This window comes from Pholcus phalangioides, unplaced genomic scaffold (assembly GCF_987345545.1).
Source record: "Pholcus phalangioides strain wild (caught in Gottingen) unplaced genomic scaffold, Ppha-v1.0 ptg000042l_1, whole genome shotgun sequence".
In the NCBI taxonomy this organism is placed as follows: domain Eukaryota; kingdom Metazoa; phylum Arthropoda; class Arachnida; order Araneae; family Pholcidae; genus Pholcus; species Pholcus phalangioides.
Genome location: NW_028301628.1, coordinates 26,167,074 through 26,185,674, shown reverse-complemented (window position 1 = coordinate 26,185,674; position 18,601 = coordinate 26,167,074). Strand labels below are relative to the sequence as shown.

General features: G+C 32.1%; 1 protein-coding gene across 2 annotated transcripts in view; it reads right to left on the bottom strand.

Annotated features, from left to right (window-relative positions):
* LOC149064701 (uncharacterized) overlaps window positions 1–18,601 on the bottom strand; it is a 90,737-nt gene that overhangs the window by 59,829 nt on the left and 12,307 nt on the right. Inside the window, exon 2 of one of the 2 annotated variants that reach the window (XM_089254930.1) lies at window positions 1,966–2,080. The gene's annotated coding sequence lies outside the window, so the exon portion shown is untranslated. The remainder of the gene's footprint in view (window positions 1–1,965; window positions 2,081–18,601) is intronic. The other variant, XM_089254931.1, reaches the window with a different exon arrangement.

Below are 18,601 nucleotides of genomic sequence, written 5' to 3'. Positions count from 1 at the left end.
AGGTAAAATCCGCCAGGTGTTTTCACAGAGCATCCTCTCACGGTTTCTGTGTTTGATCAATTGGTTTTTTAACATTTATTTTGTAAAAAAAAAATCCGTTATCGATTCACATATAATCTAGTAAAACAATAAATTATACACACAATTGGCCCCGCTAAATCGAGAAATGGGTAAATGTATAAAATCCTTAGGATCAAAAATTCCTCCTAATTGAGACAAACGTTTATCCAATCAAGATAATTTGTTTATTTTAATGCAAGATTCGGAAACAACAACAAAAAAGTATTAGTAATACAGTATTTAAAAAAAAGGGATGTGAAACCTCCGACCCACAGACCGAATGCGGCCCACCAAGAGCTCGCGAAACCTGCTCCTGGAGAAACGTATCAATACATATCAAGATTAACACCTATAGGCTGACCATATTTCCTTCCAAAAGTAGGGTAAATAAATTTTAATTGTGACCAAACAAAGTGTCAAAGTCAGTTAAAGTTTCAAAATATAGCCAAAGAAATTATCAAAGGCGAGGAAATTTGCCAGTTATAGTCAAACAAAGTTGCCAGTTGCAGCCAAAAAAAAAAATGAAAATTTTGTAAAGTATCCAACTATTGCTAAAAAGTTGTAATGAATCAAAATGTACACCAAAAAACCAAAATAATTCTCAAATGTGTGTCACGAATATATTTATATGGCTAAAATTAATTATGTTAGAGTCATAACTATCATAATAATAATTTATGTCATGAAAATAATCTTAATTATCGGTTTCAGAAGTCCAACTAAGCCTTGTTTATAATATAAAAAACGAGAATTTTTTTTTCATAAGAAAGTTGGGCCGGTCAAAATCCTAGGGGAATATTTCTTAAAATACGGGTCATATGGTCACTCTTTATATACAAGTTTCTGGCCCGCAATGACATAAATACCGCATATCTGCCCGCGGACTGAAAAGGTTGTGCAGTGTGCATCCCCTGCTTTAAAATATCGATGGCACACAGGATAAATCTCACGGAAAACTCCAGTAATGATCTTGACATGAAAAGTCAAGAACGGACAGTAGATACAAATTAAAATTAATGATTCCATAAAACAAACCGTCCAGAACCGTCCTTGTATCAGCATCACATGCTAATTTCAATGGCCTAACTCATTCTCTCATGTCAAGTACGGATACACACAACAGAAAAAAAAACATGAATAAAAATGCTTTGAATTCGAAACCATTAAGCACATGCGTACGGTATACATAGAACCATGATATTAAGATAATAAAAAGAAAAATAATGGTAATAATCAAGGATAGGGCGTACAGAAACAAAATATATATTAAAAACACGTCTATTTAAGGGTTAAAGGTTATACAGTTATAGCACCTGTTGAGAATGGATTCCAATGGCAAAAAAAATGGAAATAAATGGCGGAGGGTTATCATCAGCATCAGCATCACGAGGTGCTTATTATCAATTAGATCTGACGTCACCATGTAAAAGAAAGAGAGAGAGACGACGACCTTGCGTATCTGAATATCATTTGCATAAAATTTAAGATCGCTTCCAGACGCCATTATTTATTATTATTAGTCCTTGCGACCTGTTTGCTTGTCCGGCAGGAAATGATTATAGAAAGAAAAAGAGAGGGTCAAGCAAATGCCTACATAATGACTTACTTGTTCCGTTACATATGTTATGAAATATTTTAGGTGATAATAATCATTATCATAATCGTGGAGAGATAGTTAACCGTCAAGGCTTTAAAGTTCAAAAACCATATACTTTTGATAGTTATCTAATATTGATTTTATTCGATAGGTTTATCATTCTCCGTGAATTATATATGTTATAATGTCCTCGGTTATTATTATTTTTCATGAATATAACTATAACCAGTTTCGTCTATGTGAGTCATCGTTGAATTACTTTTGGTTGATAATATGGTTATTATTAAATTTTGATGTAATTCACTTACTTTTTTCGGTGGTTATTGAACAAGCATAGCATGATCTTCACTCGGTGGAAAATAACAACGATGATGACTCGGTTTCTTTGTCACTGTCCGTTCACTGGCATCTTGAAACCTGTAACTAAGAAAAATAATTAACTATCAAAATTTTCTTCTTACGGCAAAGTAATATTATACATACAGGGTGACTCATAAATTCGTGGATAGTTTAAAAATTCGTTAAAACTGAAAGACATGATATTTGAATGCGGTTTGTAAAAAATTTTATCATCACGAAAGGGGATTTTTTGGTACAGAAAAAAAAAATTGTTAAAATTTTTATCGATAGAGGACGCTGCATGAAAGCAAATCAATGTAAATATTCAAATCAGAGTCCTATAACATGTAGGGTGTACGGTTAACAGCCCATTTCTGAATTTTCCTGTTACTGTCGCTTACATAAGATTTTCATTCTGATGTTGACGTTGGTGGATAACGGACTATTGTTGAAACTGTTTTTACCTCAGCCATGAATCGCCAACTGAAGCGTTACGAACGTTTCGGACACAAAACAGACCAAAGAAAGATTCGGGTCTAATCACTAATGATTTGCTTTCATGCTTCCTATCGACTAAACTTTGTACCAAATTATTTTCATTTCAAAAAAAAAAATCCCCCTTCTTGAGAATAACTTTTTTGCAAACAGCATTCAAATATACCAACTCTTCCAATTTTTATGAACTTTAAAACATTTACGAATTTATGGACTCAATCAATCTCAATCTGAGTACTATGATGATCCTGGCGAAAAACGTTAGGAGACCATCATCTAAGACATTAATTATTCGGTGTCGTGACTGTAATTGATGATGGAATTTATTTCTCTACAAAAATGTACGATTTCGATTTTTTAGACAATTTTTTGTCGCTTGAAAGCAACAAAAATCCCTAAAAATCAAGGAATTTAATGTTTAAAAATAATTTCTCTATCGCGAAAAAATACGTGATTCTCTTTTTTTCTCCAACGCTCACAATTTTTTTTCTATTCTTTTCTATAAAAATTCAACTTTTTTCAAATAATTTCTCCGACACAAAAATGTTTTTACTCTTGTTTAGTACAAATTGGTGATTCGTAAATTTTTCTCTCCCTCTCCAACATTTCTTTTTCTTTTTACATTTTCTCTGATCCTTGAAACCACACATTTTTCTACTCTTGTCTATAAAAGTAGAAGATTTTCATTTTTGTGTAAAAAAACAGTTTCTCAACCACGTAAAATCACAAATGTTCGTCTGTTTTGTAAAGAAATTGATTTGCAATTTTTTTTTCCTAACGCTCGTTGAAAATGAACATTATATCGGAAGGAAAAACATATTGGTTACTCGTTACATGAAAACATTTGGGACTTATCCTACCGGTCGTTATAATGGAATGGTCGTTATAACGTGGGATCGTTATAACTAACATCGAGTGTATTTTCTCTGACTCTCAAAACCATAAATTTTTGATTCTTCCATAAAAATTGAGAGGATTTGCATCATTTTTTTAAGCAATTTCTCCGTCACGTAAAATCACAAATGCTCGACTCTTTTGTAAAAGGAATTGAGGCTTTCACATTGGAAAAAGGAGGTAAGCGTCGAGACCAAACTTTACAGGACAAGCGAAATACGACTTCGCTTGCCTCTTTTTTAGCGCTAGGTGTGGTCAAGCTACCGTTGGTGACATCTTCAGAACTACTACTACTACTAAACCACACATGTATCTCGTTCATATTCCTCTGCGGAACCTCTAACGAATTGGTACATGCGGGAATGTGTGTGTACGTGTAGTGAAACCTGACGTAAAGTTTGTTTCTGTGTAATGCTTGCTATGTGTAGTGCTGCCATCTGCCACCAGTTTTTCTAAATACGAATGAAGTGTAATGATTGAATAATTAATCGTTGCAGGCCTGTTGCTCTCTGTGGCGAGACTTTTTAATGGGGAGATCGACTCGCATTTGCGCCTCGAAGTTGGGAACCACAGGAAAGCAACTTCAGCCGACCACCACTATGGCGACGGTGGGGTTCGAACCCGGATCCTCGCGATGCGAGTCCGTCATTATGACCACTCGACCACCACAGCGGCCATCTTCAGAACTGGGATACATCAGTTACGCTCTTTCCTCCTTCTCAGTGTTACAGGACTCTTAACATATAGCGTGATCCCGGATTTGAACCCCACCGGCGATGTAAGGGTGGTCGGCTAAAGTTGGTTCTCTGTGGTTGGTTCGCAACTTCGAGGCACGAATGCGAGCCGATCTCTCCGTTAAGTCTGGTCACCGAGAGCAACAGGCCTGCAACTGTACAAATATTCAATCATTACACTTCACATCACTTCTGAAACGTAGATGCCAGCACTGAAATAAATCAGACACAACGCTAGATACGCATTCAGACTGTTAGGTTCACCCAATTTGTCCCAGGCTCTGCCACGAAGCCGGGCTGGAAGAGATCTCGGCAACGGCACAGGTCCGGTGGCACGGTCCTGGCGTTCACCGACAGGACCGTGGATGCGAATTCAATATATATTATATTCTGTGGATGCGAATTCCAATAATTTGCATTTGCAGATTATATAGCATCACACTTTTTTTTTTTCATTTTTCTCAAATTATTGAAATTCGCATCCGCAGAATATGCGCAGGGAATTGCAACGCATGTAATACAGTCGAATCCCGTTATAACGAACTCCAAGAGACCGGAGAAATCACTTCGTTAAAACAAAATTCCGTTATAAAGGAATTCTAGCTTTTTGCATTGTTGCTATGTAAATGTATCTGGGGAATTGGAAAAGTGTTCGTTAAAACGAGATTTCCGCTGCAACGGTATTCGTTAAAACGTGATTCCACTGTACAGAATATACAAATACTGATTCTATGCCCCCAACAGTTAAACTGTAGAACATATTGGGCACATATAGTGACTCCTTTCGAAAAAAAAAAAATACCATCCATTCACAATTTCGAATATTTTTAGAATCAAGTGAAAATGAATCGCCTCACACTAAAAATAGACCATTCTTCTAAAGTGAAAAGACCAACGGTCCTTCAGGGTCGTTACCTTGAACTTTACCTTTCTCTTCGACGTCATCTTTTTTTGTAAAAATATTAAAAAAATAAAAACCCACGTCTTATAAGAAAACTTTTTATATACATCACGCACTTTCTATTTTTTAATGGCTATTTTTAGAAGGAGGGAGGGCTAGAAACACGTTCACGCACACACACAAAAAAAGATAATACTAGGTATTGTGCAAGGCGTGCTGCTGACCTTATGAGAAGAAATGTCGGGTCATGGATTTCTCTCTCTTTTACCCTAAAATTCCCCCCTTAAAACTTTCCATTTTTTAAGGCTATTTTACGCGTCTATGCCCAATATATAGCGTACAGATAACGGGGCATTCACTTCCGTATTTCCCCATATATATATAAGGAGTGAGGGTTTGTCCCGTTATTTTCTCCTCAAATAATTTTTTTTTCTCTCGATAGAAGGACCTGTTGAATGGTTTATGAGGGGTCCCGTATTGCTGTTTATAAAAGAGAACAGGCTAGGCACAATCAGGAAGTACTTGTACCTATTCACCTGAAGGTACAGTCACAATGAAGTTTCTATAAGCGGCTATATAAATAGCTGTACCATATGGTTTCGACTGCGTTCTAAAATGTGTTTACTGGCAGTGGTGATTTCGTTTTACATCACCTGTCGTGAAAATAAGAAAGTTATTGGTGTGTATTTATATCTTCCTTATACAGTCGTATACCGTTATAGCGAAAATCTCGTTTTAACGAACACTTTTCTTATCCCCCAGATAAGTTTACGTAGGAACAATACAAAAACCTGCAATTCTTTTGTAACGAAATTTCGTTATAACGAAGTGATTTCTCCGGTCTCTTGGAGCTCGTTATAACGGGATTCGAACTGTATTCACCTATAATAAATCTTAATCCTCTCTGGTCTGGTGTTTAGTTTGTCGACTTCAGTGTTTCTCAAAGTGTACATTGCGGTTCTAAGGGGCGTCGCCAACCTTTGTTAGGGTCGCCGCAGCGAGCTGGTGATATTGATTGTGTGTGTCTATTTATGCTTTGAAATGGCTCTTTTATAAATGGGAATAACAACCAAACTAATCTGAGGAGCTGCAGATGAAATGAGCAGACGAATATGATAAGGGAGCCGTAGGGAACTAAAGTTTGAGAACCTCTGGTCTATAGAATATACTTGAATATACAAGTTTAAAAAACCCATTATATAAATTTATTTTCTCAATTATTTGGTATTTTTAGAAAGTACATCTTTTTCCGTCATTTCTGTACAAAATACGGATGTATAAGTATAATGTTTTTTTATCTAGAAAGAGTTAATCTCTCGTTGGTGTAATTTTGCTAAACTGCAAAATTCTAAATTCTATTGCTGAATGTTAAATTCTATTGCTATACTTAGCAATGAAAATTCAAATATCTAAATTCTATTGCTAAATGCTAAATTCTATTGCTAAATGCTAAATTCTATTGCTAAGTTCTATTGTTGCTAAATGCTAAATTCTATTGCTAAATGCTAAATTCTATTGCTAAATGCTAAATTCTATTGCTAAATGCTAAATTCTATTGCTAAATGCTAAATTCTATTGCTAAATGCTAAATTCTATTGCTAAATGCTAAATTCTATTGCTAAATGCTAAATTCTATTGCTAAATGCTAAATTCTATTGCTAAATTCTAAATTCTATTTCTAAATTATAATTTCTATTGCTCTAAATTCTATTTTTTAAATTTTTCTCTTTCCTAAAAACCGACTCACGGGAAGAAAACTTCGGGTTAAGGGAGAGTTCTGACACTAAAATAAGAAAAAGTTCTGGGCTGAATGAAAACTTCGACTGAAACAGATATCAGAGTTCGACTTATCGCGAATTGACTGTACATAGTTAAAAATTGAAAAAATGTGTTGCTGTTTTTTTTTGTTTTTTTTTTTGGTGAATTTGCATGCTCCAACCCCCTTAAATCATTATGTTGATATATTGTTTCAATCAAAAAAATGCTAACAGCATCCATTTACATCCGTATTTGTTGAAGAAGAAAAGATTAAATATGCTTTTATATAGTGGTGAACCATAGAGGGTTAATGGTTCGTCGAATAGTTGCATATATTTCACTGGTTTCTTAGGTACAGAAAGGTTGAGAGGACAGTTATTTTTACTTCTAAAATGTATATGAGGAAGTATAATTCACATACAAAGCTCGTGCTTTGGCGGACTCCGGTGAATCTTACGTGAAACTTATCGGAGGAAACCACCGAGGTTGAGAGATTGATTCAAAGCGTTCAATGAAGATTCCCGTCCCGAATCTAGAGTCAGACGTCGCGGTAAACACGACCGCGTGCCTGATAGGCTATGCAATACGTATAAGTATGTATGTATACACAAATAAGCAGTGGGAGGAGTATAGTACATAGAGAGAGAGATCAAAGAGATGAAAGTTCCCCCTTCCGATTCCCTTTTGCTCTTCCAATAAACTAATTAATGGAGCCCTTCCATCCACCAGTAACGAGCACTTGAGTCAGGTTTTCATCCTTTTGTGGTACGTCAAGGGATGAGAGAGAGAGAGAGAGAGAGAGAGAGAGAGATGCACATACGTACACAGCGATACTTAAAAGCTAGAAACTCTGATAGCGGTGGGGTTTTAAATTGGACATCATCTCGAGACTCCGCGTAAGGGAAGGTTTTCCCTTTGCATCTTTTCGCGGATATTTTTCAAGTGGCCAATTTATGGAGGGGAATACACGAGAAAGTGGATATAAGGGACCACGGTTTTACAGTTTTGTATAGAGCTTTATGTATTCGGCCTGTCGCTTTTCAGCTCTGCATGGAGATGTATATATATGTATACTTCTCCGGTTTTTCTAGGGACGAGTCATATATTTTATTTCGTAACTCGTGGATGATATGTCTCCGGCTTTTATACGAGCTTAAAAGTTTTCGTGAATCTGTTTTAGAAATCTTTTGCTCGGTATATAATGCAACGTAATGATACCTTGGCTTACGAAGATTTTTTAACATAAAACTGCCGTGTCGTGAGTTTAATTTTACAACCAATCATCGTCAGAACTATTGTCACTCGAGCCTGATTGACTCGTGTCCACCTCAGAATCGTTTCCCAGATGTACCTCCACTTCTCTTTCTGCAATCTTTGAACCCCGTTTCATGTAAAATGAAAGATTCAGTCAACAGAAAATTCATCGGGGGGAAAAGAAGAGCCTATGTTTTCTGAGCACGTGTTCTTTCACCGCACGACCCTTAGCATCAAGAATAGCAACGAGACACAGAAATGAGCTGGCCAAATCACAAATGGATGGGGACACTTATGGGGTTTTACTAGGTAGTGTCAACATTATCTCTGTTAGACTAAAGCTGGTTTTGGCTGTGTACATTTAGTGTAAAATAAATCATCTTCCTGTACATTCTCATTTATCAAAGAATGAAGCTCTGAATCTATTCGGTCAGTTTTTGTCTTATCACAGCGCTTCTTGGTGTACTAAACTTTTCTTCAAATTTTGGGCAGTAGCTGGAACGAAATAAACGATTCTCCATAGAAACCTTTGAAAAATCACGTTTCATGACAATCACGAACATGATTCTGGAACGAATTATCTTCGTTAGCCGAGGTATCACTGTACACCGGTTTCACCATTGTAATAGACTTTTCATAGGGGAAGGGATTTTAAGAAATTTTATTACTTTTTCAGTGAGTCTCTAAGCAGAGAATTCTATTATTTAGATTAAGAACAAATGTCAAAAAAAAAACAATAAAAATCCTTCAAACCGTACCCTCTAGCACGATAATTCTTATATAACGATATTTTCCTCTGGAACACTTCCCGTGGTGTTTCTACATTTCATCTACAACGATTTAAGAACGCAGGAAAAACAAGATCCTCTCTCTGGTTCCACGAGCATTGCTATAAGAGAGTTCACTGTATTATCCCATATTTGGACCAGGATTTAAGACCAAACTTGTGTAATTATTTTGGCTGTCACATGCTTTATGGCACGATTGTCTTGTATGAATCTTACTTAATCTTTAGTATCAAGAAGTGCGATCAAAAACACTTTTTCAGTCAATATTTTAATATGGTTGGATTCATGCTAAAGATTTTTCTTCTTGATCTTGCAAACAGCACGTCATACAGTTTCTGATGGTCAAGAGTCTATACAAGTCTTATCTCAAACCTTGGTCTACGTAAAAGTTAGTTTTATGGCATGGCCCAGGGTCATAAAGAGAAACCAATGAAAATTTTTTATGTTTACGACAGAAATAAGACGAAGATTATTTTCGGAACTCAATTCATTCCCAATGATTTACGTGAAGATATTCACGACCAAATAGAAGTTTGAATCCATAGATAGCCTCTTGGCTGTATGAATATCTCGGGAATTCCAAAATTTTATTTGATCTATAAAATCGAAACTAATTAGTCTTTTTCTAAAAGGATTCACGTTAATGAGTTTTTCTTTCTTCGGTGGTCTATATTGGGAGTGCATAATCTTTTCAGTCCACGGGCTTCATATGCCGAGTTTCTGCAGCTCGCGGGCCAGAAACATGTATATGTAGGGTGACCATAAGGCCTTTATTTCACGGGGCATTCTCGTCATTTTGGTTGTTCCGTTTTTCCTTTATTTTCAACGACGCTCACTGGAAGTTTTGTAATCAAGAAATGAGATTATTCCCGAGACTTGCAACTTATAAAATTAATGCCTTTGACAACACTTTTGGCTTAAGTGGTAACTTTACTTGCTTTAAACCATTTTCTGGCTGTAATTGGCAACTTTACCTTCAGGTGATGTGTTGTGTTTTTGTTTTTTTTTTTTTGTGTTTTTTTTGCGCGATGATTAGGATATTCCATATGGGTCCCGAACGTATTTGTATGAAGGAAACATTATCAGAACAGGCTTCTCGCATATTGTATGTAATAATACTTTTTACAGGAACACCTTTCACGGATAGTATGGAACCTCTCGGCGGACCGCATTTTGCCCGCGGGCTGGAGGTTGCACACCCCTGGGCTATATAGAGAAATCTTCGTGACTATTCGAATTTTCTTCTCACTTTTTTAGTCAATTTCACGATGCCAATAATCTCTTAATATGCAGTCGAGTATGATCTCCTCAAGTAACGACACATAATTTGCATACGTCCCCTTTTGCTCCATAACAAAAGCGGATCATTTACTAATTGATTCAACACAAGAGAGGATCCATTCATGAAAGGAATCCAGATAGAGAGAAAGAGAGAAACATAACATATGCTATAAAAATTAAAAAAAATAAATAATGGAGATGATGGGAGAAGGGTAACGGGTAGAATAATCCACCACCACAAGTAGGAGGGTGTGTGTGGGGGGGGGGGGGGGGTTCTTTACTTTTCCGACCCGTTTACTCGTTCATCTCCTACAGAACATCAATATATCAGTATCCACCTTTTCCCACCGATATCCAACGTTTTAGAAAGAGGAATCGAAAGTGCAGTTTCATTCATTCCTCCTAGAAAATTCCACGGTTAATATACTAATAATAATACTTAAAAAATAAATAAATAAAAAGCAAATCTTTTCTTCTCAAAATTCTCTTCAGAAAGTATCAAACGAACGCAGTTTGTTTTTTTTTTTGGTCTGAAAGAATTTCGTTCTAAAGAATGAATATTTCAAAAAATAATAAAATTCAGTTTTTAGGATATATTCATTAATTTTTTTTTTTTTTTTTTGAGTATTCTTAAATCCGTTTCCGCTTTTCATGTAAAAAAATTTTTTGTAAATATTTTTAACATATTTTCAAAAAGAATGATGAAAGGAACCGCGCGCTCATACTATATCCGAACGTATAAGTTATACATAAGAGAGGAGGGGAAAAAATAAATAAATTTTTCTTATAAAATTTTACAACTGAACGCGTTCAAACTGCGTTTTCGTTTTAGAACATTCCTTTGATCGCTAATTAACTTCGGAATGATTTTTTTTTCTCTCTCTCTCTAAGCTATATTTTTCCTTATTTTCTCTATCTTAAGATTTTCGAAAATTTCACTTTGAAGTTTCTTCGGATCGTCGGAAAATTTTCTTTTGAAGGGAAAATTTTTTGGAAGAATTTTAAAAAGGAAGAACTTTTAGGTATTATTATTATTATTATCCGCTTTCTCGTTGAACCGAAAAATTTCAGTAAAATAATTTTCTTCTTTAAGGAATGAGTTTACATAAATTTTGATAATAATAATGAGCTGGGTCTCTCTTTTATTTCATTAATCATAATAATAATTCATTATAATGTAATTTAAATACATCTAATGTGTTTCTTTGGACTAGAATATGAATATAAAATGGGATATGAATTGAAAATAAATTTGATTTAATTCTTAATATTTTTATTATGTGATTTTTGCGTAGTTTAATAAAGTTATAATCTACTGTATTAAGTAAATAAAATAATATTTGATTATATATATGATAAACGAATAATATTTGAATACACGAATTTTTATAGAGATATATAATTTTAAATGAAATATATATTTTATCTAAATATTATCGTAGGAATGAATCAAGCCTAATCTATAATAATGTTTATCACTTTGTAAATTTATTTTTAAATAAGTCACTGAATTTTTCAATTCTTTCACCAATTTTTTTTTAAATACTTTCAAAATTTCCCCCCACATTAGTCATTTAAAAATTTTATTTTTTTTCCCATTCATTTTGCAAGAAATTTCGACTCCTGAAGAGAAAGTAAGAGATTCCACATTTTTTCGAAACAAAGTAAGCATCGCTTTTTTTAGTATTCTTAAAATTAGATTAACAGTAAAAATTGCAGTCTTTTATGCCCTTAGCGTTACCCAAGTAATACTTACTGCCTGTGCTCAATGCATTTTCATTCAAACTCGTTGATATTTTTAAGTCTTTATACTTATATAAGACAGGTTTTTTTTTTCAATTTTTCAGTTTTAAAAAATCGTATTAAGAATTTAACATTTATATATGTCAAAATTATTGCAGAAAAGAATGTTAATTAGTGTTAGTTACTGTGGCATTTATTTTTTTTATTCAAAAGAATACTCGGACTGTATATACGAGAAACGCACTATCTATACATGTTGATATTATTTTTGATAATTAATTGAATTTTTGAGAATTGTTGATATATTACTGAGAAAGTTGTAGGAGGTTCCATGTATTTTTCACTTCACATCAATCTCAATAGGTCTATTCTTAGAACAATTATTTTATAACTATTTTTAATAACTATTTATTATTATAAGTGATAATGCATTTCAAAAGTTTTTAAATACTTTCAATATGATTCTGGGATGAACTACAATTTTAATAATTAATTTTTAGTGTAAAAAATTTTGTTTCCCTCAAAACCATTCTTAATTTTTAATAACTATTATAAAGGATAATTGAATTTTTGAAAGTTTTCAAATATGTTTAATATGATTTTGGGATGAATTAGAATTTTATTAATTAATTTGTTTTTTAAATTTAAATTTTTCTAATTAAATTCAGAAATACATTTCTTTTTGATTAATGTGTAAATACATTTCTGCATTTAGCAACTGTATACTTATGTAAACGTAATAAAATGAATCGCTATAATATATCTACCATTGTGATGGAATTCAATAAAATAATGAATTGACTTCATTAAAGCAGCTATTACTATAGCTGTATTTACTATCGACAATTGTATTACACACATATAATGATACTAATATATAAATAATAATATTGTGCATTGAAAATTAAAACTTTATTCCTAAAAATGAATATCAATTTTCAAAATAAGAATTTTGCAACTCCATTTCAAATTTTTACACGTTATAAAAATTAATTAAGAATCTAGATTGAAGAATGTCGTTTTTGTAAAATTAAAAAGAAATTGATCTATCAATTACGTTGAATTTAATTTTAAAACTAAATAAGATAGGTGTATTAAAAATTTTCAAGAAAGCATTATTAAGAAATTATATTAAATTCTTGAGTGAAATTTAAAAATTTTTCAACACTAACTACACAGTTCAATACACACGCATATTGCCATTTCAATATAATAACACTCAAGGGATCCTTGAATTAATGCAGGAAAAAAATCAGGTTGAGTTAAATCTAGATTTAAGTTAGGGAATGAATTAAAATTTAAAATTTATTTCACACATATATACTCAATATAAATATACATATGATCATTTCAATAATATCCTCCATCAAGGATAAACTTGGAGTGAGCTAAATCTGGATTAAAATTGGGAGACGGATTAAAATGTGACGAGAGATTTTAAATTTTAAATTTATATCTAACACACCCATATTATCATTCCAATAACAACACTCAAGTGATCATTAGATCCGTCCCGGATTCAATCATGTTGAGTCAAATCTGGCAACAGACCAATCTCCGATGGAATGTGTTTAATTTAAATAAAAAAATAAATAAACTTATAAATTGGTCGGATTGAGGTGTCATATCCTGGTGACACGGTCATGAATTTGCAATATCATTTAACACAACTAGTTTGCAAAATAAAAATAAATCGAATTCGATTCCTGGTGATGATGATGATAATTTTAATGATGATGACGAGCGAAAACTTCTCGCCAAGTTTGTTGATAATGATCGCCAAAGGCGGAAACACGTGTTTAGCATGTTGTGTTTCCTCTTCGCTGGCCTTGAGGACTGGGCCAGCCAGGTGAAGCTGTCACAGTCATTTTTATTGTAGATAGCACTACGTATATAGCGGGTTTTCTTTCTTTTCTTTACAAACCTCTCTCTCTCTCTCTCTGTGTATTTCCTTTTTCTTTTTTTTCTCCAACTCAGGCTGAGGGAAATGGTTGTTGTATGTGAAGTTCAACGACCGGTGATGACACACCGGCCCAGTGCCCGCAGCCAGCCAAGGCATCGGGTAGGCAGGCAAGCAGGTAGGCGGCCGACCGGCCGGCAGGCCGTGCGAACTGTTGCTTTTTTATACGCATAATACGCACGAATGCGTACGCGAACGTAACTAATAACGGCCTCTTCTCTTTCGTCTTAGATATTGTACCTGTTCGATTTATGTACTTACCGGCAGGTATTTACTATTGCTTTTCGGAAAATAATGTATTTTTAAATTATTTTCTATTTCGTATGGGACATAAATATTTTTTTTATAAGATTTTTAATTTTTTAACCATAAATGAGTTTTTAGTCTTATTTTTTTTTAATTTTGCTTTTTTTGTGAGTTATTAATCCAAAAACCAAATTAATAAAAAAAATATTGGAGTTATCGATAATTTTTTTCCCATTTATTATGAAAATTAGAATATAATTCGAAAAAAAAATTATTTTTATTAAATTTATTTTGTCATAAACAGAGAAGCTTTTATTTGATTTTACTTGCATTACACAATGAAAATTTTAATTTATAAAATCTAGAATTAAGGAAAAAATATTAATATGAATTCGGAAAAACTATTAATATGAATTCGGAAAAAATATTAATATGAATTCGGAAAAACTATTAATATATTTTATTCATTCAAATAATATTTTTACATGCAAGGTGTACACAAAAATTTGATTACGTTTCATTGAAATAATTAAAAAAAAATTTTTTAACTTTTTTAATTATTGTTTATTCTTTATTTTGATTCCTTTTTTAATTTTAGCTTATAAATTAAAAATATATGCTCGTATATTGTTTAAATTATTTAATGATCGTAATATTTTTAAATAACAAATTTTTTATTCTGTTGTTTCACATTGTTTAGATTTGAGGTCTTATATTGGCAATAATAAAATAATGTAAGTATATATAACAATATAATTCCTGTAAAATAACTTTTTTCGAATTCCAAGAAATTAAAATTTTAACCAGAATGATATTCATTAAATATTTCAAATTGAATACTGTATAAAACAAAAAAAAAATTACAAATTTGAAAGTAATAAATTGCTGAAGTTTTCTCTCTCTTCTTTTTTTAATTTAATCTCTTCATACTTGAGCTAAAACTGACAGTGAAATTTTTTTGTATTGGTTTGTGTTTATTTTATGTCAAAATGCCCTTTAAAAGTAAAGAATTTTTTTAAATTAATTAATTAATTAGGGTCGATATTTTTACTAGAACTAATTGAGTTAGGTACACATATATGTGCCTGAAACTTTAACTTGAAAAAAGAATCATTAATAACCATTTAAAACCGTTAAAAATGAGGTACGTGTACCTCTGGAGCGAAGAGGTTGAATCAGTGACATCCGAGTCATAATAATGAAATAACTTCACATAAATTACCGTACAAATTTCAATGGAGGTAAGAAATCATTTTGAGATTTTTGTTAAAAATCTGTTTTAATAAGTTACTACGTATTTCTAAATTCACACAGTAGTGTTTAATTAAGTGAAATTATTTTTCTTTAACAACACTTATATTCCCGTATATTCTTTGAAACAATGATTAGAAACTCGCAAATTGAAAGGAATAGACACCATTTTGTTCAGTGCAACCATTTTGTTCAGCAATTGCACCGCACAGTAATTTTTAACGAAAAAATAAATATTTTCGAGAATTTCTTTATTACCTGTGTAGGAAAATTGGAATAAAAAATTGACTTTAAATATATTTATAATTTTTTCATGATGACTTTAAACATCAATGCTGATTTTTTTTTTCACTTGAGTAATTTCATCAATTATACAATTGGATATTTTTAAAACTGAATTGAATTTAAAAAATATGTATATATATTTCAATTTCGTTATTATTGAATTGAATTCTTAAACCTCTATACAGTGATACCTTGGCTAACGAAGATGATTCGTTGCGGAATCACTTTCGTTAGCCAAAATGTGATTTCCCATAAGTTTCTATGGAAAGTCGTTTGATTCGTTCTAGGTTCTACCAAAATCACCAAAAAACAGGAACACTATAAAAAAAGACAAAAATTTATTTTAGACTTGAATTGAAGGCTTAACTGATTGAACAGCTTAATAACTGAATAAATGAGAATTGACTGGTAGATGAGGTTCTGAAGATCTTTTTCTTTTAGACTTACTGTACATACACACATAGAGACGCAACCCAGTCGAGTTCGTAGGAGTCCCATCCGTTTGTGATTTGGTCAGCTCATTTCTGAGGCTGATACATGCAGACGGAAAAGATAAACTCATGGAATGTCCAGATTTTTCAGTTTGGTGTACTAAGAGCCTTGTACTGAAAGAACGCGCGCTCTAAAAACATAGGTTCCTTTTTTTTCAATGCATTTTCTACTAGCTGAATCTTTAATGTTACATTAAATGATTCGAAAATTTTCAGGATGAGAAGTGGAGATACATCTGCTAGTCTCTCACTGACTCCATTGATTCTCCAATCTAGATTCTTAATTAACTTTTATAATGTGTAAAAATTTGAAATGGAGTTGCAAAATTCTCATTTTGAAAATTGATATTGACTTTCAGGAATAAAGTTTTAATTTTCAACGCGCATGTTGAAACGATTACAATATTATTATTTATATATTAATATAATAATATGTGTGTAATACAATTGTCGATAGTAAATACAGCTATAGAAATAGCTGCTTTAATGAAGTCAATTCATTATTTTATTGAATTTCATCACAATGATAGATATATTATAGCGATTCATTTTATTACGTTTACATACAGTTGCTAAATGCATAAATGTATTTACACATTAATCAAAAAGAAATGTATTTCTGAATTTAATTAAGAGAAACTAGTCTCTCACTGTGCGGGTCTGGGTTCGCGCATGGATGTCTACTAACACTAACAAATTCCCTGGACGGATCATGTTGATCCCTTGGGAATGCGTGAGGATCCCGCTATTGTAAAAAAAAATTAAAAAGAAAAAGATTCCGGGGTGTACATGATTTAATCGGGCTCTTGTGACTATAATTATGTCACACGAACATAACATAAACACTTTCGTTGATATGAATGCATGCACTAACATAAAACAACTCAACTAGTGTGTAAGTTTTTGTTTGCATCTCGGTTGAAATTGTTGCCAAAAGGAGCCAAATGAGCGCGTTCTCCCAGAAATGTGGTAACAGTGCAAAATCGGTAACGGGATTGAATGATGATGGTAAGAGGTTGAGACGAGTTCGGAACCTGTTTTGATGGAATTGGTTCTTCCGGATCCGCCCCGTTCGAGAGCGTGCGTGTGTGTGTTCCGTTATAAGAAGATTTTTTGAAGATCTTTCTTCTCCCCTTCTTCCGTCAATTCTTTTTTCCTCTTTCAATGGCTTCCTTCCTGCCCTTCCTTTTACTCTGAATAATTTCTCATTTTCCCCCTCTAAAAATTCTTTCAATGTAATTTTACTTCTCAGTAAATTTAACTTGCAAATTTACTAAAAAAAATTACTAAAAAGTTATCTAAGAAGAATTAATTAAAAAAAATTAAATCTTAAAAACTGGCCAAAGAATTTTTTTTACAAAAATAAAAAAATTAAATTTCAAAAATTTACCGCGAAAAAAAAACAAATTTTAAAATTTAATAAATTTTTAAAAATCTCAAAATTTTCTCAAAAATAAGTTTTTTAAATTTTTCAAAAAAGTAAATCTTTATCATTTACCTAAAATACCTTTTTTTTAATTTACCAAATTAAATAAATAAATTTACCAAATAGATTTACCAAAATAAATAAATTTTAAAAATTCCTTAAACAAAGTACATTTTAAAATTTACTAAGAAACTAAATTTAAAAATTTAAAAAAAATTAAATTTCAATTTTTTTGGAAAAGTAATGAATTTCAAGAATTAACGAGAAAAATTTAATTTTCAAAAAGAAATAAACTTTGAAATTCATTACAAATTAAATTTTAAAGTTTAGCAAAAAATTTAAAAATTTACTAAAGCTTTAATTTATTAATAAGATTTCAATTCACTTGAAATTATACTTCAAAAAATCCATTAAAAATTAAATTCTTTAACTTTTTGTATTTTTCAATAGTATCATTAATGTGACATAATTTTTCAGAAACACAAAGACTAAATTTCCATGATGTAATGGTTTATCTCAACCCTTGTGCGGCTTGATGTTGCACCCGCGAGGCCGTAAAAAATTCAGTTAAAATTTAGGTTTTTATGTTTTCTTTTTTTAATGACTATTTTAACATGATTTTTTATATCCTATAATTTTTTCATAGCCATTATAATTTGTTCTCGGAATCTTTTAGCGGGATATGGTGTACGTTGTTATCAATTCATTGAAATGTAAAAATTATAATTGTTACACACACGCGCGCGTGGCTCTTAAAAAAATTCGGCGTATCTTTCTGCACGCATTATACCGAATAAAATTTACCACGAAATTTTTGAATGGAGAATCATAAATATATGTATTGTTGATTGACATTGAGTCCCGGTTCGGGCATGAATGTCTACCAACACACTAACAAATTCCCTGAACAGATCGTAAAGATCTCTTGGGAATACGTGATGATCACGTTATTTATTATTTTTGCCAATTTTTAATTGCTAAAATGACCAAGTATTTAAAACAATACAGAGACAGTCGTGAAAAGTGATTTCAAGAGAATAAATAGAGGCACAAAGCTTTCCAAATTTCCATAAATTACCATTTTAGGGGGGAATAATA